The following is a 23733-nucleotide window of genomic DNA, read 5'->3' as shown; positions in this document are numbered from 1 at the left end:
TCAAGTTTTTAAATAACATTTCCTATCGAGAATGGTTTGGTTTAGTTCTAAATTGCAAAAACTTAACCTATTTCCACTTGGTTTAAAAATTGACCTTAATTTGTACATATTTCTTATGAATTCTCAAAATTTAAGTGCATCAAAATGCTCATAATAAATTAAATATGCTCAGTTATATTAGGGGCAGAGGTGGAAATCGGCCATAGTCGACTTTAATCGATTAAAGATTGATTAGTGCTAAATATTGCTGGGAGTATTGTTTTGATTTGAAGCATGGAAAATCCTTAAAAGACCAGCTTAATTTAAAATCCTTTATAAATTATGGAGCTATGACGAAATCGAAAAAACTCCTTCAAGATGATTTTTAAAAATAATTTCCATATCTAGCATTATATTGAAAAGCCTTAACAGACACTGCGTGATGTCAAATGGTTCAGTGATTGAATCATATGACAGTGCTCATTATCGGTTAAGAATAAGATTTGTAGTGAAATTGGAGAGAGGTATAAATGAATCTCGGATGTTTATTCTCTTAGAAACTTAAACGATTTGAAAAAAAAGAACACTTTTAAAATTGGGTTGAAAATTTAATATTAAGATAAGTAATGAAGAGGAATCCTCGATATTTAATTTCAAAATTTGTAAAATCCATCATGACTCTGCACAACTTATAAAATTCATTTCAAAAATTAAAACTCTACACCAAGACAAACTGCATAAAAATCTCTAATTTCCATTAAAAATTACTTCCCAAACCACCAAGAAAGTTTCAAGAAAAACCAACAAGTTTGTGATAAAATTTAAATTTTTTTTCCCCAGCATTTCTGTGCCTTATATCGTAATAAATAGTAAATAAAATATATAACACATTAAAAAATGAGAAATTCCTTTACACTATGATTGGTGACGTATCGATGGCAACATAAAATGTTTTGGTATTCTAGTTTTATTTCGGTATATATGCGCGAGATATCCCGGACTATCGCTAGCGAGCTAAAATAAATAAATAAATTTCATTCATAAAACGATATTTTCCTTCTTATCAAGCAAAGGAATTCCAAAAAAATTGATATATATGCCGGATTAATTGACCCTAATGTGATTGCTTTCAAGCCTGAAGGAGCTGCTCATCGTTGATTCCGTGATTAATTTAACATTCAATATTTATGAATTTATCATATCCAAAAAAATCGATACATCAAAATACCTGACCTAATTAATGTTCTTAATACATAAAAAGCACAGTTTGACTAAGTTTTGGATCTAATAAAGTGGAATTCCTATATCCAAAATAGGTTTACTGATTGCTGTTTGTAAGTTCAGGCATTAAAAACTTTTGAAATATAATGAAATTTGATGACAATTTTGAGGAACCTCAATTCACAAATTACATAACAGCTTTAAGCAGTTCTAGTAAAATTCTTAAATTCCTTTAAATTTCTATCAATTTCCAATCCTAGCACTCAACAGCCATAAGATTAAGTAATATTCACAATTCATACCACAAAAAATTAGGACTTAATAACTATTTCAAATCTTTAACAGTCACAGCAAGCCTTTTCTTATTCCTATCTCAACACTTCAACGATCAACTCGATACTGACTGTATGAATCATTTATGCCAGACATGAAAAGTCTTTTTTTACAATCTTTTTTTATTGTGTATCATGGATACAAAAGAACTTTATTTACGTTAGCTTCCACATTGTCTACATTCATAACAAACCGTAAAGTTTCATTCATAAAAATTTCTTTGCCCTTCGTACTGCATTTTCAGATTATTGAACTGCTGCTTACACCCCTTCCTACCTCCTTTTTTTTTTGGATTTTCACAATTTTAATAGCTGTGATTCTGTTTGGGCCAAGGTCAACAAAATAAACAACAAATGTCTAGGTGATAAATGCTTTTTTTTCTGTGTGTGCTATACTCAGTTACAGACAAGGATAAATGAACAATATATTTTAACATGTCTGAAATTATTTATAGTGGGTGTTTTGCAAATACTGAATTATGCGAATTGCGATGCATATTTTTTGCAGGCACAAAGAATTTAGATTTTTTTGATTAAAAGCTTTTTTGGATGCAAATGAAATTTTTGGGATCATAAATTATTTTGTGTGTAGTGTAAGTGGCTATTAACTAATTTGACAATGAATTTAAGCCTTAAAAAGCTTAGTGATTCTTTATCTTAATTTATTTTCCTTTCCAATGCATGCTTAGCTATCCTGCAAAAGAACATTCCTTGCTAAAATCGTAAGAAACTGTCCTAGCGTGTGCTGGATTTTGACGATTCTGACTCGAAGCCAGAGTTACGTCTGTATTTTCCGACTTTCTCAAGCTATGTGCCTCAAATGTGTCTTTGAGTATTCTTGATAAGTTACACCAAGTGTGTTAGCTCACATTCTCATAAAAAAGACACTGCAGATTAATTATGTTTGCTAAATATTTGAAATAATTTACTTTCTTGGGTATAAAACGGAGTCATTCATCTTCTTAAATCTGAAATTTTATCTAAAAACTAGAATAATCTCCCACAAAGCACGGTAAGAAGATTTTTAAGTTGAAGATTAGTCAGATTAATACCCGATAAGCACAAGTTTGTTAATGGGTCCAAAATCCAGCACCAGGCCGACGTCACTCTGACTTTGAACCGATTTGTGCTATCCGAGAGAGTGACTTGACAGAAATTCATACGGATTTACTTTCTTGCTTGGATGTCCCGGCAGATTATTTGCCTTTTTCGCTGGGTATTGATTGCTAATTCTCAATATGAATCGATAATTGATGTCAATAGGTTTCTATGAGCAGGGCATAGAATAACTGTTAAAGCTCCATTAATTATGGTTTATTAATTTGGCTTTTTAGATGGCATCAGATCACGAGAGTGGCTGAAGAACTCATTAAAATCAATAGCTTCCTTAAGACAGTATTGAGCTTCCTATTAGAAATTGAAAAAGGACTTCATTTTAGAAAGTTCATAAATCACAATTAATATCGATGACTAGCAAATCAAGGAAATAAATGCAATACATTCATTATCAACAACCTCATAAATTTTAAAGAAAATCAAAACATTCATTTTACTGCTTTTATTCCTTCTTGCAAAAGCACCCTCAAAAGCTTCATAACGGCTAAAATTCAAACTGCTAGAAAAAAGCTCAAATTTATTCAAAAATTTCAAAACCGTTATGAAAAATACCAAAAAAAATTTCTCAACACAGAACTAATTTGTTCACGTAACATTAAAGTCAATAATTCCAAATATTGAAGGCAGTACAGTAGAATTCTATATTGCACACCATTTATGCATAAAGCAATAACCAAAATAATTGATGTACATTCACCGCAACGAAGAAATCTTTAAAAGGAAATTTAATGTTTATAATAAAAATAAAAGTATGAAGCCACCGATGGAAGCATAAAACAGAAGCAAAATCCCATAAAATTTTTAAAATTATTAGTTAAACTCATCAAATAACCATCAGATCAGATGCTGCCGTGCAAAATCTATTTGTGAATTTGGACTATAAATTCACCGGCGGTATCATAAATCATGTCACATCGCTCGTAAGACTTCTCTCATTTTTTTCGTTTTTCGCTTGAAGCTACATAAACTTTGTATATTTATTGCAGTTCATGCAATAGTTTTGCGGTTGAGGCACAAAAATATAATTAAATTAACCTTCCTTTTTCCTTCTCTGTTGTGCTGTACGAGAATTTTTTCGCTAACTAAATTGACATAAATTGAGATATATTCCTTCATGCTCTTTGTGTGTGTGTAGGGGTATTTGTATATTTATGAACCCGAGCAGCGTAAGTTAATTTTATGTTGATATTCCCGAAAGGCAGGAGTCGGTTAATTGCTCCAAAATCCAACACCAAGGCTAAGTGACTTTTGGGTGATGCAGGATTTGAATCAAATTTGGAGCCAAGTTAGAGCCATACCAGTCTTGTGCCGGATTTTTGATCAATTAACAGATTTGTGCTATTTGAGAATATGAGACACACACATGTTTTCGCCATCAAAACGATATTAAGGCAGGGGTTTTTTGTTGGTCGAACCTCCTCCCCCGTCCGTTTTACTGCAAAATGTCTTCAATTTGCCACAGTTTTTTGTTGAAAAAATGAGCAAGGTTTGCGGTCAAACGAGTTTTTGGTGCACTTTACTGTCTATGTCTCCCTAACAGACAAAGAACATACCCTGAGTTTACTCATTTCTGTGAGCATGCTCTTTGTATGAAAAAAGCACGCTTTGAGTACTTTCCTTAATGTGAGAATGCTTTTTGTATGTTAAGGTCTTAAAGATGGACCACGGCTTCGGTCACTCTTCATCCTTTAATAGTGACAAAAAATATGCAATTTTTACTTCGTTTTCGATTCCTGGTAGCATTATGGAGTTTTGTCTATAGTGTCCACACGGCTGTAAACTAACGGCTCTTGAGACCAAGGTTTCGAACAATTCTTTAGTAGTCTCGATCTCAATCCCGGTCTCAGTCTCGTAAATTCATAGAAACCAATAGTTCGGGAATTTTTACTTTTAAGGCAGAGCTCGAAGTTTTAGATTTTGATTAGAGTCTAGTCAATTTTTTTCATATTAAATATGAGTTAACACCGAGCTCTGCATAAAGGGTCACAATGTTGGTCTCGTATATTAATGTTGCAGAATTTACACAGTTTCACTGTTCTGTTTGCAGATCTGCGATATCATCATGGACATTTTTCTTATTAGTTGTCCGTTCTTGTCCGACTCGGGATACGTGAATAATGACGGTAGCGAGAAGAATATTAATTCTCTTTACTTGGTATTCACTTGCCTTTCCTCTTTCTCTCATCTCATCCTCCCCACCTCCTCCTCCTCGCCGCTCATTGTTATTCGGACATTTTTTTTTACTCTTGACATCCAACGATCAACATTCATTATGAAAAGATGTGTATATCTCTTTTTATTTTCTCATTTCATATTTCTCAAATTAATTATTGTCTAATGATGATTCATGCTAAATATGATGGAAAAAGAGCGAAATGATTTTTTTAAAAAAACGGGCATTTTGAAGCCGAGCATGATGGATATATAAAAAAAAAATGTAAATCATTTAGCTGTGGGCAGTGCAATGTCTTGTTGATATAATGTGTAATTAGAAAAAAAAAGAATCTCCTAACATCATCTCCTATTAAGAATTAATTAACTAACAAATAAATGGTTTTTCACTCAATGATTTTTTATTTTATTTTATGTGCCTCATCATCATCATCGTGAGTTTGTCTCTATATACTTACTGCTGCTCATAATTTAATATTTTTTTTCTGCTTCCTTTTATATGCATGAGTACACAGACTTTTATAAATTATTGTATTTATGATAATAAAAATGGAATTATTATTAATAATAGTAATCACATTAATTATGTCCAGTATATAGTAATTAAATCGTGTTAATTAATTTCATATTATACATGTTTGGAAGATTGGATTGGATAGACTAGCTAAGAATGAAGATTTTTTTTGGGGATTTTTCTGATGTTTTGGATTACAATGAATCTTTTTGGACAATGGTGATGGACAAGGTTGTTTGAAAATGGTGTCTTTTGGAATTTATTGCGGTGACATTTTAGGTATGGTGCCGTATGGTTTTGAAGCAGAGTAGAATCTTGGGTATTGAGCTATTTATAGGTGATTCTGTCAGTGCGAGATTTAAGCCTTTGCGGTCGAATGGTTAGGCAACAAATCAGATATCTATATTGATCTAATTTTAAGTACGTTGGTTCGATTCCCATCCGAGACCAATTTCTCTACCGATTATATAGACTTTTGTAGATATGATTTGCAACGTGACGTAGAACAATAGTGCGATAATGTCAATTGGAAGTGAAAACAGAGAGTTTGTGCCAGCAACAGTGTCAGATGGAAAGCATTCTATTGTAACCTAAGCTTCACATAGGAACATGGTTGCAGTAACCTTTTTGTGTTATTGCCTGGTTCCTTGAACTCGGTTAATGACACTATAAAATAGCAAATTAAGATTTATAACAATGTGCCGCTATGGCTTGTATTAGTGCTACTTGAAGCCTCAGTTTTGACAAATTCTTGATATCGAGACTAGAATGTCTTGTTCTCATTATCAGAAACTTTTAGTTAGTATGAATCTAATAGGGTTTTCAATCCCGGGATCAAAATTTATGTAATCCCGGGATTGAAAACACTAGAATCTAACCATAACAACCTGTTTAATTCACAAAATGTATTTAATTTATCCCAATTATACACATGTTCAGATATAGTCAATTGTACAGTCTACAACAAGTAAATTAGTTTATTAGAAAATTAGTTCAATAATTATTTGTTGATAAGAACGGCATTGGTTCAATGTATGGAACATATTCATAGTTCCTGATTAATTTAATTAGATCATTTTTAAGAAAATTCAAACTAGTGTAACTAATTAGAGTTTTAGCACACATTAAATTTGCTCATTTAAACGTCAATATCCTCTTGCCATATGATACGATGATAATTACATCCAGTCATGAATATTATTCCTCAAATTTATGTATAATCAGTACAGTTCTGCCTGAATATAATAAAGAATAATGAAATCTTCAAGTAATTATTATTATTATGACGTGATACATAGTAGCCATCCTCAAATGGTGCGATAAAATTACACAACAAGCTTGAGTAAAAAAATATAATTTTGATCGGCATTTAATGAAGAAGAATCGTCAGTTATTGTCGGAAATGAAAAGGAAATTGATGTTAGAAACAGATTTTATGATTGCACACGCAAGCTTATTAGAATCAATTTTTTTTTTCGTTCGTTCCATTCTCGACATAAAAAATCTTCCTGAGAATCTTTGCACTTAAGAATTAGGAAATTATAAGTTGAGTTGGGGCTCAATTTAGGAAAGTCATAACATGTCAGTCAGATTGTACATGCTGTTGCAGATGCCAATTGGATGTTTTATAATTTAACCACAATGTTAAGTACTTCAGGAAGATCTAAAAAGGAAGATAATAATTTACTTTATGTTTACATCAAAATAGTCCCTAAAAAAACAGATCATGTGATTTGTCATACATATGTAGATATAATGAAAAGTTGTTCCATATCACGACATGTCACGGCGAATGACCAACAAAAAAAAATAAATTTTTTATTTCATGCCCGATTTTCCCTTTCATAAACCATTCATGAAATTTATAATGTGATACATTAAAATTACAAGATATTTATGACTGTGCCGCATAGGAAAAAAGAAATAAAAAAAATAAATTCTGCAAATCATTAATAACACTTCATGGCTTACTTCTCATTTTCTCTCTCTCTCGCCAGTTTGCCTGTTCGATATTATAACATTTCATATTATATCTATACCTATATATATGTTATTGTAGATATATTTAAAGGAATTAATTTTTATTTGGTTACAATTTTAACACGATGACTCTACAAAATGCTTGAATGAAAGCGAGACAGTTTTTTTTTATTATTGTGTGATTGTTGTTCGATAGCGGCGCATTTGAATTGATTTTTTATTCATTTTTATTATTCTAACGGTATTTAAAAATTCGAATTTATTAGAATTTTGTCATCTTGGTGATTATTGTTTTGAAAATTACAAAACCGTTGTTTTTCGATTTTCAAAATTCAAAATTATATCAAAAATTTTGTCATCTTGGTAATCTCTCAAAAATTGTATCGTCTCGGAAGAAAATTTTTCAAAAAATTTAAATCCGTTATTGTTATTAAATTCAAATTAAAGCCAAAACTTTGTCATCATGGTATTTCATTTCAAAAATTCTATCATCTCGGAAGCAAATTTTTCAGAAATTAAAAATCCGTTAAAATTCAAAATTTCGTTTGTTTAAAAATTCCAATTTTTCCCTAAATTTCATTACATAATCTACATAAATTCACATTAATTCATTTGTCACTCTCACAATACACCCAAATCAGACCAATTGTACCTCTCTAGCCACAAAAATGCTAACACAGAAAAATAACCACGTAGAAAAAAAAAAATAAAAAATTAGTGTTACCGATTATATTCAAGAATGATTGTAATTTATTCTACATCAGGTAATACTGCACATTCATGAATATTATATTATATATTTTTGAATGATGAATGTTTCAAGACAGAAAGAAAAGAAAAATGTCGGCAAAATTTGTTTGTTGCTCCGATCTTTCTCCCCAGCATTTTTTTTTTACACTTACACTTACTTTAAATACATATTTTTTAACACCTCTTGAACTTGAAGTCGGAACGCTTGCCGAGAGCAGATCAGTCAGAGATTTTTATTTTTCTGAGTGAATGAGTGAGTGAGAGAGATAAGTCACATCCCATCGAAGATATCAGAAAAATTGACAAACTGTAATATTGACGTCTTATATTATATTATTAAATATTTCATAATTTCATGCTCTCGACAATATGATTAAGAGAAAGAATGGTTAAAGGAGAATATACGAAAAAAAAAATGTGAATATGCCCTGTCCATTTCTCTCTTCAATTGATTTGATTGAGGGCTGATATCAGACAGTCAGTATGTGTAAGTGAATAAGGTAGAGATGAAAAACGGGCGTAAGACAACATGTAATTTAATTTTGACGCATTTCTGATGGTGCTGAAAAATAGCCTCGTAATTTCTTCAATATTTAATTAATTTTCTAGATGACTGATTGATATTCATCCATGAAAGTTTTGGTACGCATGTGAGTTGTCTATATATGTGTCAAGTTAGGAAGTTTATAGATAGATTTATGTTCATGTCATGACGATAGACTCACGATTTATTTTGAGAAAAAATATATGTGAGGTGGTTGTTGTCGTTTTTTGTACAATTGTCCATTTTTAGGCTATTTAGGGATATTTTGTTATGTATATTGGATCCAAAGAACCAAATAAATATTTGAAGAAAGCTTTCGATAGAGAAAGCATTTCGCTTGGCATTGGAAATTCATAAGTGGAAGCTAACGATAGAGCCAGTTTTAGGCGTCTCCTGTGGTAGGTCATAGATCTGTAGGATATTGAATCCTAGAGTAAGATATTAGACCAGTACTGTGATATTAGACTAGTGTACTGCGTTACACAGGTTGCCCATCACTGTATCAAACTATTCATACGATTTGAGCTAGTTCTGTCAATTATATGTATTATGAGTAGTGGAATATTAATGCTTGGACCTCGCTACTTAACCGTGTAAATGCCAAAACATAAAGGTACCCTATCGAAATTTGACGCATGTTGCTGTTTGGATATAGCCTTGATTGAGTTTCAAGGTATCCTAGTCCAGCAATATTTATGGTACATGGGACGGGATCGTGATGAGACAGGAAATTCTCGTCCCGCTACCGTTGTATTGGAAGCTTACACTTAACCATAATGCTATCAAAATTAATCGATTCGTGGCAATGAAGAATCCATATACGGTAAATTTATTGCACATCTTAATTTTCTGAATTCCCACATAATTCCATCTAAATTCCCAAAAATTCCGTCCAACCCCATCCCGTCCTCTTTCATAAATAATTTATTTTTTAAGACAAATAAGTATGGAGTGACTTACTCATAAAAAGTGATGATCATCATTTAAGATAAATTAAATTAGAATTACAAATGTGTGCCCTCCCTCAATGGCTTCATATAGCATGAGAAGTAAAGATGAAGATGAAGATGAAGACAAAAAGTGACTCGATGATTCTCTTTATGACATTTTCCTTCTTTGGTCGTCTACTTACTACCGTAATGTCTTAATAAATATTTAAATCAAATATTAATATTAATGAATCATATCCGAAGTTCTGTCTGTACCTTTAATTTATATTTTCATATTCCATCCATGCCTTCCATGAACTTTATCTTAATCTGATTGAGATGTATTTCTAGTTACTGTCTATGTCACAAAGTTTAAATGTCTTCATTTTACTATGTAATTCAGGCAATTTATTTTAAAATTTTAAATCTGATGGAAAATATGTTCAAAAGTCAATATATGTGCATATCTATTATAATAAAAAGGGGTCAAAATCATGAACATAATCACCCTTTTTATCAAAATTCCCATGTGCATAGATTGCATTATGTCATGACACAAGAAATAAAGAAACTCACATAAATTAAATTTTACAGTCTGATTAAGGTTCGATGAAAACTATAAATGCAATCTGAGTGCGAAACACCCACACAATTATTGTTTGTCCTCAACTTAACATGATTATATTTCGAGGGGTTCGTGTACATAAGCACATAGTACACAGGATATTGAGGCATAAAAGGGGTGCATAAATTTAAGGCAAAAGTGTCGAAAATACTTATAAACTTGTGAACTGACATTTTTATTTATTTTCATGATTTTCAATTGCATTTTAAGTTGATGTTTGCGGTTATTGCTATTATTGTGTGCTATAATTAATTTAGTAAATAATTGATTTATGTTTAGTATTGAATGAACATCTAAACCAGAATATCTGAAGCTTTAATGTCTAAAATGTAAATCTAATTACAAACAAACAAATCTGATGGCTGTAAAAACTTTGAGTGTGTGGCATTTTTTCCCATAATTTGATTCCGATTTGAATACAAACAGCAACTAAATAATGACAAATTACATTACCTAATGTGCTTACTATATTAAGTATAATACTCTTTCTGCAGAAATATGTGAATATTTGTCGTTTAAGTATCCAATTGAGAGAGATTCTAGGGTGTGCCAGGTGACAACATTCTTTAAATGTGTAGAAATAACAGTTTTTTGTAAGTTTTCAATAGAGTTTTGTTAATTTTAAGCAGTTCAAAGCAATGGGATTGATATTTTTAAAAATTTTGAACGGAATAAAAGAATAAATAAAAGAAAAAATACGTTATTTTATCAAAAATTTGAACTTAAATGAAAACCACGTGTTTTTTTCATCGCTTGAAGTTTTAATTATGAACTTTTCAGCTCAATTCAGATTAAAAATAGGATTTAAATACTGAAACTGATAGAAAAAAGTGGCAAGAGCAATTCAATTGAGTTTTAATCATTGTTTCACATCCAAATTGTTAAAAATTTTGAATTTTTTCAAAAATTTCACGTGATTTTTTTCTTCACTTAAAGTTTAAATTTTGAATTTTCTGAATCAATTAAGATTCAAATTAGAACCTAAACATTCAAATTGATAGAAAAAAGTGGCAAAAGTAAACTAATTGATTAAATTCATACCAATAATGCATAAAATTGTGAAAATTTGCAAGAATTATGCGCAAATCTGTCGAAAAATGTCAAAGCTTACTAGTTAAATTAAACAAATTGCCTTAAAAAATCCAACAATTCATTCCATTGGCTCACAGCCTTTACATTTACAAATATATGTGTATATCTGCGTTATTCATCCTCATTTCTAAGAATTCAGAAATCTTCTACAATTTTGATAAATATTATATAAACATAGCAATATTTTCTTTAAAGACCGGTAACTAATCTGAGCGGAGAGATGGAATCGTTTATGTAATTTTACCTTGCTGTGACAAATCACAAGTGGCGTAAAAAATTATCAAACATTCTTTCACATTCCCACAGTAAGTCAAATATAAAAAAAAAGAGTCGAGTCTATAAGGAGTGAGAGTTGGAAACGCAAAAGTATCATTATGGATAGATGGAAATATGAAGATAGAGTAATATTAATTGCCACTAATATTCCAGAAGCACTTTAGGTTTGGAAGCGAAAAAAAAAGTCATTTAGCGCTAACCAAAGTATCATGTTTTCATGTATATTAATGCCCATAAACAACAACAAAAATAATAAGAAGAATAATAATCAAAAATAAAAAAAAAAATAACGAATAGAATGAGAAGAAAGAAATGGAAATACAGTAGCTATCGTATTAACTTATGAGTGTGATGTTATGTGAATTTTTATTATCGAAACAAATCGTTTAGGGAATGAGAAGATATATAGACATTCAGACACTGAAAAAAGATATTCTTTTTTTGAATAAATTTTATGAAAATAAAACTTATGACTGAGCTGCCATCATTTCTGCCGACTGTCTTTAACCTTCTATCTTGCTGGGGCATTTAATTTATTTGTTTTATTTCCCTTTTCGACTCTCATTTCTCCTATGTAGATGATGTGATTGTTATATGATACTCCACACTGTTATTAGATAGCATTTATGAGATATAAAAAGCACCTAGTACGTATACATGTATACTAATAAAAATTATTATTAATATATGGAACTTCACGAGATTGAAAATTGCTGGGAAGAATATGAAAATTTTTATATTATGCAAATGTAACGCAACTTGTGAGGTCACATCTTTAAATCGCACAGAAACTGTCTTCTTGCTATGTAAGTTAAGTAATTGTGTGCTTTTTATTGTGTGGTTTTGGAGACGGGATTTTGACGCATTTAAGGTATTTATGGAATCTATATTATAAACACCCAATTCCTTTGCTGATACAAGAACGGAAGCCATGTGAAGCCATTTTGTGAAGTCATGTGAAGCCGAAAATTGAGGGGTATCAGGGGGAATAGGGGGTGTTATGTGAAGTTATGTGAAGTCGTGTGAAGCCATGTGAAGCCGAAAATAGAGGGGTATCAGGGGGAATGTGGGTGTAATGTGATGCCAAGTGAAGCTATGTGAAGTTGAAAATTCTGAAGATGGGGCGCCACGGGCGCTCCCGATACTCTAGTTTTAAATATTACAGCAAATTTTGCTGTTTTAAAAGCAGGAATCGAAGTGGCTTGATATCAGAATGGTTTAGTAGTTCGGTACTAAATTATTGCAATACCGACCCAGCGATCGTAGGTTCGAGACTCGACCAATATAGGACAAATTTTTCATTTGTCCATTTTCGAATCATATGTAGTAGAACTGCGGTTCCACAGCCTTTCTTTTGAGACTATAGACAGTAATGTCATCAAAAGAGTGGTTTCTGATTCCAATATAAGCTCTCTGGTCCACTAGTTGCGGTGATCCTGCGCGCAATCTCACTCGGTAAACAGTTATTAGCCACGAATCGTTCTAGATCTCCAATGATCTGGATAGTTAAATGGTAAATAGCTGTTTTATAGCCGTAGATATTCTCTGGTCTAAATAGAATGTGCCGATCATCACAATATGGTAGATTATAGTTGCCGTCAGGGTAAGTTTGCATCTTAGGATATCTACAATCAGGGTAATTCTTAGAGTAACTTTACAGCTCTGTTTTAGAAGCTAAACGTCTAAATGACATGGAAGTATCCTAATGACATCCATTTTGAAAGCAAAAAATTAAATTGGTTCATTAATAAGACCAAAATTGACTAAAAGACCAAAATTGACCAAAAGATCAAAATTGAAACTAGAAAGGATTACTTCTTATTAGTCACATTGTTAGACTCAAAGCTAAATGCCATAAAAAATAATTCAGTAACTCGACCATCAAGTATGAATAAATCAATCCATGACTTCAAATCATCCCACATACCACATCCGACTTTATGCAAATTATTCTCTTAAGAATACACAACAAAATTGCGCTAAAACGAATTGAAATTATAGACGACTTCCACCACTGAGCGATCGTGATGATGATAAAGAAAAGATCCCATAAATCTCTCACATATTTCATCTTGGCTTGGGTTCTCTCTCTCTCATTCTGCCGTATTTTTTTTTTTTGTGGATGATTACTCGATGATTCTTGATTGCATTGAGGTTAATTGTTGTCGGTGGCGAATATTATTTTTAATAACGAAAGAGAAAGACATGAAAGTGAGATAAAGTGTGAGAGATCGATTTCATTACAATTTATTATTATTTTTCATCCACATAAACGCAGCTTGATATCGACTACTGATCGCTGCATAATATGAAATATACATCTTCTCTGTTGAATAAATAAATATCATACACATAAGAAAATGAAATTTTTAAAAATTGAGAGTCATTCATAAATGATGTAGAGTTTCTCAAGCTATGATCTGCTCTGACATGGAGCCTAGGTTGATACAAAATGCTTTCCATCTGACTCTTTTGCTGGCCGAATCACAAAGCTTGTATAAATTCTCTGTTTTGACATCTAAATGACATTCCTTCATTACCTTCCTGCTCTTCAAGCACCAGGATGCCTGTTGCTTTGTGAATTCCAACCAAGGTCAGCATAGCACGCTTATGTCTCTCATCCAGATACAACATTATTCCGCTTTCGAAGTTTGTGATCTTACTTACTTACTTCCTCCAGAGCTATCTTTAGATAACTTCTGCTAGTTTTTAATTCCCTGCACATTTGCATTGTTGCTCACACAACAATCCCATGAGCTCGTTAGTCTACTTCGAGTGTGTGACCTATCCAGCCGTCCAGATCAATTGTCATCTATAGCTCATGGCCTCCCTCAGATATCGCCTGAAACTGGCCCTATCGCTAACTTCCGCTTGCCAATTTCCTATATAAAATTCAATACTGTCTCTGTTAACAGCTTCCTTCCATGGATTTTTTTAACATCTTGGGTTCTAATTCCAGAATTAACTTTCCTGGCAGACCTCATTCCCTAACGACCCCAAGAGAGACACATGCTGCATTAAAAAGGAGAAGAAAAATTTTGAATCATTTATAATTTGCAACTTCTTACATGTGCTGTAAAATACAACATATTAATAAATTAATAAAGCACGACAAGCCTCGTTTATGATATAATTTGAAATGACAGAGACATACAGTACAATTTTTTTTATGCACGTTCATTCAATTGCGAGGCTTACATGATACATTGATTGAAAATATGAGATAATGGATGGGATATAAGCAAATAAAGTAGCAAAAAATTAAAATAAAATTCTTTGAGTGAAGTATGACGAAATTAGAATTTTTTGCTGTTAAATGCTCATATTCATATTCGTATGCCGTCTGCTGATATTTCCAATTTAAGTACTTACTTGAAGTCAAAAAAAATCAAATTTTTAAACCTCAGGGGGCATGAGGTCACAAAAATACGTAAATTCATGTTCCATGCAGAAAAAAAAATAATATTTACATTTGTTGTCTAGCTGGAATCGATAGATGAGCTGCCTTGGTGCCGCAATAATTAAAAAAATATGCCTTTAAGCATAGATCACAGTACGATATATTTTAATTGGTAGATTAAATTGGCAAATGAGTTGTTTTGTGAATTTTAGACACTTTGACAGTGAATTTGGTAGTCTGATAAGTTTATTGCATCATATTGGATTTTTAGGGGATTTTTGAAGGCTTGGCAATTGAAGATTCTAATTGTCTTGTTCTAGACAACATTTAAGTTTCAATTTTGCAAGTTGATACTGTCAAAACTGTGAAGTTAACTCAAATAGCACAGCAACGGTTAATCAATTCAAAATTTGGCATATGGCAGGCTTGACTCTGGCATAGTCCGGATTTAAACTGAATCCGGCATCAAGCCAAAGTTACGTCAGCTTGGGGCTATGTTAAATGGATACCGTTATTTGTTATCTAATTGACAAACACTTAAAAATCCGCACAAAATTCGAAAGGACACTTTAACTAGAACTAACTTAATTATAAATAATTAGAACTATGTCCGTCCGTTTTGTAGTAGCATTGAAGTAGTTTTCAAGTGATTACTGGTTGTGCTGTCTACTTGCCTGCGATGTGGCGAAGACAAATATGTATCAATCGCGTAAGTTAAGTATAAAAGCTGCTTTGTCGTCGTTTGGCAGCATTTGGCAGCGTTTGGCAGCAAGACGTAAGGGTACTCTGACGGTAATCGGTCCAAAACGACACAATTTTGAAGGCCAAATAGCTGCCAAATAGTTGCCAAATAGAGACTAGTTTCACACAGGTTTAGCCAGCTGTAAATGGCATTCTAATTAAAACAAGTAGTTCAAATATCAAAATTCGACCAAACCAAAACACAGCACATTCCAAATTCTCTCATAAACAAATTCATATTTAAAGCACAGATATAAAGTCCATGCACAGTTGAGAATGAAATTCTAAAATATCATTAACATGTAATATGCCATCGGTTGCCATCTATCCAGATATGTATTTTTAACATTTAATTAAATGTCTGTACAACTTAACACTGACACAGCACAAAAAAAAGTTTTATTTTTGTGTACGGCACACGGATAGTTGAAGGAGTGAAAAAAAAAAACGCAATGAGCCAGCGAAATATTAAAATGTAATAAATATGTTCGTCATGAAATATTAAAAAAAAAAAATCGAACCTGCGGATCAAGTCTTTTGATATTTGGAATGAAACATGTCTAGGAAAGTTGAATATTTTTCAAGGGTCAGACACTCCAAAAGTGCAGTACTGTACTTGGTGCACTTATTGAATTTATGTGAAAGTACAGTAAGTACAGCAGTACTTGCTGATTGAACAGTAAGGACAGTAACTAAGTAAGGACAGTAAGTCGGTAAGTACAGCAAGTACAGCAAAATGCATTAAGTCCAGTCAGTAGAGTCAGTGCAGTCAGTACAGTCAGTATAGTCAGTACAGTCAGTACAGTCAGTACAGTCAGTACAGTCAGTACAGTCAGTACAGTCAGTACAGTCAGTACAGTCAGTACAGTCAGTACAGTCAGTACAGTCAGTACAGTCAGTACAGTCAGTACAGTCAGTACAGTCAGTACAGTCAGTACAGTCAGTACAGTCAGTACAGTCAGTACAGACAAAACAGCCAGTACAGCCAGTACAGTAGAGCCTTGAGTCCAGTGCAATGCAGTACTGCACATCGTTGTGTGCATTGAAGTGTCTGATCCTAGATATATTCAGTATGACTTTAATTTAATTTTGTGCTATGTGCCGACAATATTTTCTACCTTTATAATTTTCATTCTATTGGCGATAGATTCCGTGTTAAAAAAGGGCTTGCTCAGGCTCATTTCTCGTCTCTTTCATAAGTATAATATAAAGTTTTATTGACGTTCCACATATTTTTTTTCCACGATTATGAGAAATTTAATCACCACATTCATATCAGATTCAATATGAGTTTGCACTTTTTTATTAAGCCTCGGTTCCTGTAACGTTAGTTACAAACACTAATAACAGCTAATCAGCAAAATGATTGCTGTTTAATTATAATTTAGACACTTTTTTTTCTCGATCTCCAATTTGAAATTATCCATATCAGATTTTCGTTAAGTATATGCTATGAAACTTGATGGTACCTAATTACCTTCTTCTTGGCCCAGTAATTTGATTGAACTCAATTAAAATACTTTTTTTGTGGCTTTAATTCGGAGTTGATGTTGCAATATTATGTTAGGACAGGGATTTTTTAGCAGAGTATTGTTGACTCATCTCATCGTGAGGCGTTTGCACGATTAGAGAGATAATTAGATTCTTGAATCTATGCTGAATGTGGGGCTAATGTTAATGATTCTTATTCTTTTGAGAGCTGCCAATTTTGTTAAGTTTGCTCTGGTCTATATTCAAGAGATATTCGAGAAGTCACTGAAGAATTAGGTGAGAAACCACACTTTGCTTGATACTTTAGGAAACCAGGATTTTGATTATTTATGTTAGTAAATATGAGCATGGAAGGAATACTACATTGAAAAGGCTTAAGATTCACTAATACCAAGAATCAAACCTTTTGTCTTATCTTGATCTGCAATCATTGAAATATTTCCTGCATATTGAGCCAAACAGACAGTTCAACTAAAAACTAGCATTGTTTAACTAGAACTTAGAAAGTTTAATTAGAACTTAGGAACTTCATTCCAAGCGGCTATTATTAAGTAACTGCAAATTGGCTACTACCGATAAGTAGACTGTATTTGGTTCCAAATATACTGTCAAATTGGCTACCGTAAAGACAGTTTGATTGCTCAAATTTGAACTAAATTTGATAATATCAAGTGTTGATCAATCTCTGCACTGTGATGAACTTAAAGGTATGGTTGGTGTGTATCAGAGGTCTGATTTTACCGAATTTGTTACTAGACCAGACTTACGTCGATCTAAAGATGGATTTTTGTCATAATCTTTTGAACTACTATTTGAAAACAAGATGAACAGCTAGATATCTCAATACAATTCAAACAAAATTGAGCATAATTCATCTCAAAACATTCAAAGTATTTCAATATAGTCAAATATAGTTCAAAAATTCATAATCACAAGCAAATATTCCGTCACAAAATCCATCAGTTCCTAATCTCAAAATCAGATTTCACTCAACGTTTCAAAATTTCCAAAACAGATTCAAATATGTAGCAGCAGCAAAAATAAGCCAAAAAGGCTGATCGAATGATTGAAAAATAAAAAAAAATCGAAAGGAGAGTAAAATACCTAAAAAATCAAGAATTTGTGTGTGCGCGAGAGAGAAACAAATCTCATTTTCTAGGTCTCTACGTGCCATTATGTATGTACATGAAAAGTCATTTCGACACGCATGATTTTCAATTTAAAAGTGTGTTTAAAAAAAAATTCATAAAATGTGTCCATAAAATAATTTGAATTTCTAAGCCATTCTCCTCGTTATCGCTTTTTTTGTAGCTTTTTCTTCGGCTTGTTTGCTGGAGTTACAGTTTTCGTTTTCTTAAATACTGTGTATATTTTGTTCCACACTCATTCAAAATAGACGGAGATAGACTCTTTTGTTTGGAAGTCTATGATTCTTATTTTAATATGCTGATGTGTATTTTATAAGATTTATTCTGTAAGAAATTGAATAATATCGTGCGATTATGAGCTTTACATCTGAAAGTAAATGATTAAAGCTGGCTTTAAAGCCATTAAGCAGAATATAAGGCGTGACGTTTTGATTTAAAAAATTATTTCAGTGAATCTTTAGTTAATCATCTCGACAATCATATCGCATGTGTGAGCGAGTTTATCTCTTCATAATTTTATTCATTTCAAAACCTTTAAAGAGCTTCAACTTCCGTCTGCATGTCTGTCATAAAATGCTAGAAGTTCGTGCCATGTCTATATACATTGCCCTCATATGCACACTCATTTCCTTTTCATTAACTACTCACTTTGCTTGCAATTGTTAAAGGTAATTTTTGAGGTAAACACGAGACAGGATGAATTTCTGAGCGACAAATTATATGCGTACGAAGACATGCATACGCATAAAGAAGGTAATCAAAGCTAATAAATTTCATTTCATTTTGGGATTGTCCGAAATTATTCATGAGCTGATTTATTGGCAGTTTTTTGTTTGAATTTTGATATTTAACGACATTTTGCTTTTTAAATTCAAATTTTTTTAATTAAAAACACGTGCACAAATTATTTCTCCACTTGAAGTTTTTGATCATGAAATTTGGCATCAATTCATGGATTTTTACTAATTAAATGATTGCAAATTGATGTATGAGTGTGAGCAAAGCTTTATTTATTCAATTTGAAGGCTTAAGCAGTCTCAAAACATTGACGAAATTTTTGTAATCAATACTAAAAAATGGCGGGAAATTTGAATATTTAAGAAATAACGACAGTTTTTTCAAATTAACAAGATTTGTCAAAATTTCTTCATCCAGAACTTCCAAAATCAAATCAATTTTCCCATTTATTCCAGCAAACCCCATTCAAATACCACAAAATTGTCATGTAATGAAAAGTCAAACATAATTTGATCGTAATCATATCATAAATGTATAATTTAATGTCTATGCTGCTCATTTCTATCTATGAACCGAAGCGATCTAATGAAAAACAATCATATAAGAATTCCTATCATTCTGTCCATCATAACAATGCTTATTTTTGTTGTCACGGTTTCATGAACTTGAAAATATCATAACAATTGAATTGACTCGCGAGCACACTTTCAAATTTACCAGAACTAAATACTCTCTCAATGTTTATGATTGACCGAACAATAAGTCTGTAAGTAAATATACGGAATGAAATCTTTCGTGAAGACAGGTTTAATTCCTAATTCCTGTTTATACACAATTAATTACCTGCAATAAGTTACTTAAAATGCAAAATTAATGAATCTTCAGCATTAAAATTCTTTCCTTCTCACTCAGTCTTTGCTTTTGTTCTTTCTAGACACATAAAAGAACTCTTTTTTTATCTGATTAACATGCTGATAAATCTATCGCCTTTTTTTATTTTCACGCATCGTCTTTATGACTGGGAACCATTTAAATATAATTACGCATATGTTGCTGTCCAATTATTTAGTCTCACATTTTATAATGCCTTTGACTTGTGTGTAAGCCAAGTAAGAAAATAATTTAATATAACCTTAAAAAAAAGTGGAAATAAAAAGAATGGGGAACCGTGTAAGTACTTTTCAACAGACAGAGTTGTAAATTATGCTTGTAATTTTTTTATAATTCCATTCATCGTTCATTTTTTTAAATAGATTAAACAGCTTGAGATTTAAAATGATTTTTTTCATGTAAGAACTGAATCATAGGCTTTATTGACGTATGGCTGTTGGATACCATTGGCTTGCCATTGGTTTGTTCTTGTGTTTTGACTAATTTATTCGTGTTTTTCATGATTTGGACTAATTTGCCAATGAACATTGGCTTTATTCATTTTTATTTATTTATCATATATTTCTAAAAATTTGACAGGTTTATGTATGTCAAGTTATTTTGGTGCTAAATTAAAAGGTGAGGTTAAATGCTTTGCAAATTGAGATATAAAGTGATTCTAGGCTCGACAATTATATTTTCTGAACATAAGAGCTCATAGTAATCCCTTGGAGAAGGAGCCCAACAATTATAGCTTTACTATGAAATGTAGTGCCTTGAACACTGACGAATCCTTGTCATATCGTTAATCTTAAAGAAGTTACTCACATATTTAATCCACTGATACCACTTGTCCACAGATGCCTTATTGTTAGAAAATCCTTTTGTTATTCAGATCATTGCACGATAAGCATCCAAGTGGCTGCCATATGGCGACCAAGTGGCAATTTTCGTGTTAACTGCCATAAAAATTGATACTCGGAGTGACGTAAGACCGCTACCTGGCTACAATGAAAAACTTGATGGTTGAGCACAATCTTTCTAGCTTTCGTAATTGGAGTTTGGGGATTCGAGAAAGCATTGGAGTTGAGATCCAGAGTTAGAATAGATCACGACTAGTAACGGTTCAATGAGTGAGTTTGCGCTCAGTAGGTCTACAGAATCTACATCTACAGAATCTACATAACTTTAAATTAAAATAAAAATTCAACAACAATCACTAAATCCACTCTGTCTCAAGACAAGGTTCAAGTACCTGAATGTCTCATGGTTAGAAATGAAATTCACTATTTTCTTTATCATTCATTTCGTTGTTAAAGAATGAAGAAAAGAAATAAATCAAATACGAGATAAAAAAGGCTAATTTCACGCACGTGGTGTGTAATGTAAGAGAAATATTCATCGGAATTCTATGATGATTGAAATAGAGTGAAGTAATGGGAGAGAGAGAAGACATTGATGAGAAATTGGAAATGAAAATGAAGTAATGCGGCAAAAGATGTGAACTTGAAACTATTTTTTTGAGCAATCTCTGCTATGTCATCATTCATGAATCATGATGCCAATTCCATCCTCATATCTGCATGTATGTATGGAAAAACATCTTCTAAAAAATTTACGTGAAGCCACAAAAATGAAATACGATTTCGTAATGGAATGTTGAATAAAAAAAGGAGGAATTGTTAGTTCCGCAATGTCTCTATAGATATCTATCACATTTCGAACAGGAAGAAGAAATCAAATTAAATTGAAAGAAAATATATAAAAAAAATGTAATTTAGATACGTGAGGGTCTCGTGCTCAATTTTAGAGACATAATATTTCAATTTTTGGTTGTCGTCGCGCGGCGATTAGATTTTTTTTTTATTATGTTTTATTGGAATGAAATTTTGATGTAATGGGGAAGATTGAAATTAGAATAAATTTACATAAATGAATTTTTCGTTATTATTGAACATTTGTGATCAAATAAATCAATAGGCGAACACTGCAGAGGAAATTGAAATTGAGTTGTTTTGATACTTTTTTATTCCTTCTCTCGCTTCTTCGGCATTTATTTCTCCTTTTCGGTATGCTTTTTTATCAGACACTATTTATTATTATAACAGCCCGTAAATCAACTCTCTAATGATGCTTACCAACACAAATTATTTATACACACGAATGATTTTTTTATTAAAAGTCTCTTATAGCTTGTTATACATGATTTCTCATGCTGATTCTTTTTTTTTTTAACTTTCGTTTTACAACCAAAGAATCTTCCGTATAGACTGATTATTTTTAATTTTTTTTTTTTTTGCCAGAATTCCATGAAAATTATTATTCGTCTTTATCTTAGACTAATGCTGCATAAATTAACGATTTATTATTTTTTAACGAAAGACAAATGAGACCAAGAACCTGTAAAATTAGACTTTTTCTGGTGAATTATTATTGAGGTGGAAATTATCTTTGAATGATTTAAGTTAATTGAGATTTGATATTCAGGTTCTGTCATTAGCTGACATTCTAAGCATTGCGTCATCTCTATATTTGTGTTATTTTAGGTTCTGTTGTGATTGAATGAGAAATTAAATGAATTGATTCGAATAGTTTAGTATATATGATAAGGGATCATTCATAAATCGCAAACTAGCCGTGAATCGCCCTAACGTCCTAACTTTGGATCTCAATGATCTGATTAATTGAAAGTCTTTTGTTTGAATGTCGATAATACCGAGAATGAATTTCTATAAACATTCAAATTAACATTTTGCAATTTTGAAAACTCACAGAATTAGCCAAGTTAAAAATCAACGAAATTTTTTCAGGTTCAAATCCTATTCGTTAATTAATTCAGATAATTTCCGTGAGCCTTACATCCGTTTTTTTTTTTTTTTATTTATTTAATTTAAATAATAATTGCAGTGCAACTTATTTTTTTTCCAAAAATTCTTATTGCTTAAATTATCACAAAATTTCAGACCTCCTTAAAAATGTTAAGTAATAAGGTATTTCCCACATTGTACAATATTATACTTTGACTTACATCAGTCCTTAGAATTTGACAAACTATGAATATTAATAAAATATTTAACACATGAAATGATTTTATGTCATTGACTAATCTCCCAAAATAAAAATGATATGATCAGTAATCAAGTCACGGCAAGAAATCAAAAAAAGCAATTTTTATCACATAAACAAAAATATCATCATTAAAAGATCTTTATTGGCTGAGCAATTAATATATAAATAAGATCAGCCTAATTAATTCTTAATTTTTATTATCCACATCGTATACCTTAACGACCATAATCGTCATCATATAAACATTTTCAAGAAAAAAAAAATCTGAATTAATTTCCATAAAAACGACCATTAATTCATCAATCTATCAAATTCGAAATTACAAAAGGAGTCGATGATCCAGTTTCTGTCTAAACCATGACACTAGCCATATATCACGTCGACAATCATCAACCAAAAATACTTTTTTTTTTGTAAGTGGTTATAATTTTTGGATGTAGTGGAAGCTGTTGTGGTGCACTTTGGGTGTTTTGATTCTGGATTCTCTAGTCAGACATTGAGCATACTAGCCTTATTGAGCATGCTCTTGAGTATACTCAATCAATATAATTGAGCATGCCCAGTTCTGTGAGCATACTCATAAGGATGCTCCGTGCCTGTTCGGGTATTGACTATCTCCTTTTTGTATAAAGTTGCCCACGAAGGGATGGAAATGCTTTTTTGGGCATTTGGAGTTCGAACTGCCAAAGTCCTGCCAATTGTGCCTGTATGCATTCGACTCTTTTCTAGAGATAGCAACATCATCA

The sequence above is a fragment of the Chironomus tepperi genome, unplaced genomic scaffold, assembly GCF_022539635.2.
Source record: "Chironomus tepperi strain 1889 unplaced genomic scaffold, CSIRO-AGI_Ctep_v1 contig_217, whole genome shotgun sequence".
Taxonomy (NCBI): domain Eukaryota; kingdom Metazoa; phylum Arthropoda; class Insecta; order Diptera; family Chironomidae; genus Chironomus; species Chironomus tepperi.
The sequence above is the reverse complement of the archived record's forward strand: the minus strand, read 5'-3'. Positions refer to the sequence as shown.